This window comes from Aureococcus anophagefferens (genome assembly GCF_000186865.1).
Source record: "Aureococcus anophagefferens unplaced genomic scaffold AURANscaffold_15, whole genome shotgun sequence".
Taxonomy (NCBI): Eukaryota; class Pelagophyceae; order Pelagomonadales; family Pelagomonadaceae; genus Aureococcus; species Aureococcus anophagefferens.
The window spans coordinates 305,708-307,875 of record NW_008705575.1 but is presented as its reverse complement, the minus strand read 5'-3'; positions in this window follow the sequence as shown (position 1 = coordinate 307,875).

The following is a 2,168-nucleotide window of genomic DNA, read 5'->3' as shown; positions in this document are numbered from 1 at the left end:
CGTGCCACTGCGCGTGCTTCTGCTCGGACGCGTGCGCGAAGCGGGGCCGCGAGGCGCACGAGCCCGTGTGCCGCCTCGTCCGCGGCACCGAGGTCCTGCTAGAAGACGAGGTCGTCGAGATAAGCTGAGGTTGCGTTCTTTTCATCGCGAGAGATAGCGTGGGCCCGGAGTCCGGCACCTCCTCCTCCAGGGGATTCCCGAAGCCGGCCGGGCGTCAACCCCCCAGCACGTACCGGCACCGACGCAGGGAGGTGTTCTCGGGAGAAAAAAGGCCGAGGCGCGCGCGCGGTCTCGGTGCGATCGGGCTGGGGGAAGGGGGTGGGGGCGCCGCCCCGCGGGCGCTCAGCCCGACTCCGTCGGGTTGAATGTCGGGTACGACGTCCGGGTTTGGTGGTGCGTCGTGTTGGGATGCGGCGGCGGAGCCTCGGGGCTGAGCGGCATGAGCGTCGGCGCGCCCGTGTGGAGCGGGTGCGTCGGCGCGTGAGCGCCGACCGTGGGCGCGGGGGTGATGGCCCGCGTCGGGTTGAGGGGCGCCGCCGTCGGCGTGATGGGCGATGCCGTCGGCGTGATGGGCGATGCCGTCGGCGGGACGGGCGACGCCGTCGGCGGGATGGGCGACGCCGTCGGCGCGGGCGACGGGCGCGGCGTCGGCTCGGGCGTCGGCCGCGGCGTCGGCGCGAACACGGGCGCGGCCGACGGGTCGCCCGGGAGGGGCGTCGGCGCCGGCGTCGGCGACGTCGTCGGGGCCGGGATCGGCGTCGGCGTCGGCGCGGGCGTCGGGGCCGGCGAGGTCGGCGCCGGGACCGGGCCGTCCGTCGGGGCGAACTTCGTCGGCGCGAACGTCGGGTACGACGTCCTGTTCTGGTGGTGCGTCATGTTCGGGTGCGGGTCGGGCTGCTCCGCGGGGAGCGGCATGAACGTCGGCGCGTCCGTGTACAGGCTGTGCGTCGGCGCGCCCTTGCCGGTGACCGTCGGCGGGTTCGTCGCCGCGGCCGACGGGAACGGCGTCGGCTTGGGCGTCGGCGCGGGCGACGGCTCGCCCGACGGCTTGGGCGTCGGCCCGTAGGTCGGCGATTTCCAGTGCTCCGTCGTGGGCGGGTGCGTCGTGTGCGTCGACGGCGCGGGGCTCGGGATGTCCCAGGCCGTGATGTTGCCGCACTCGCCGGCCTCGCCGCAGAGGTTGCCGCCGGCGTACGAAAAGCAGTTGTAGTCCGAGGCCTCGTCGACGCACCACTCGTTGGCCGCCTCCTCGAGCGGCATGCCCGTCGGGGTCCCCGTCGGGACCCCCGTCGGCGCCAGCGACGGGACCGACGTCGGGAGCGGGATCGGCACCGGCGTGGGCACGGCCGTCGGCCGGGGCGTCGGCGCGTACGAGGGCGCCGACGTCGGCGTCGACGTCGGCACGGGAGACGGGATCGGCGTCGGGTTCGGCGTCGGGTACGTCGTCGGCAGCGGGTAGGGCACGTCCGTCGGCTTGGGCGTCGGCACGCCCGTGGGCTCGTACGTCGGGCTGGACGTCGGCACGATCGTCGGCAGGAACGTCGGCTCGGCCGTGGGCGTCGAGCTCGGCTTGGGCGACGGGAGGAACGTCGGGACGGGCGTCGGCGCGGGCGTCGGCGGGAGCACCGCCGTCACGTAGACGAAGTGCATGTTGTCGAGCTCCGCGAGCTCCAGCGCCGAGTCGTCCGACGACAGCGAGCCCTCCCAGAGCCCGTTCTCGTCCGCGTAGAAGAGGAGGTCGCGGCTCTGGTCGATGGCCACGTCCAGGGCCGCGGAGCTCGTATCGTAGACCATCGTCGCGTCCTCGCCCTCGGACGTCATCGAGTAGACGCCGTCGGCCGCGGCGTAGTAGACCTCGTGCGTCGACACGTCGACCGAGAGGCCCTTGAGGCCGTCGATGCCCGTCTTGATCGCCGTCAGCGCCGACGTGTCGTCGTCGAGCGGGAGGTCCGACGTCGCGACGCTGTAGATGGTCCCGTCCAGCGTCGACACGAAGAGCGTGCCGCCGTCGAGGTGGAGGTCGAAGGCCACGCCCCACGCGTGCGGCAGGCTGATGGCCTTCGTCGGCGTCGCGCCCGACCCGTGCTCGCTCACCGAGTAGACCCCGCCGTCCGTCGCGTTGTCCGCGAAGTACAGCTGCGCGTTGAACTCGTCGATGTCGATGCCGG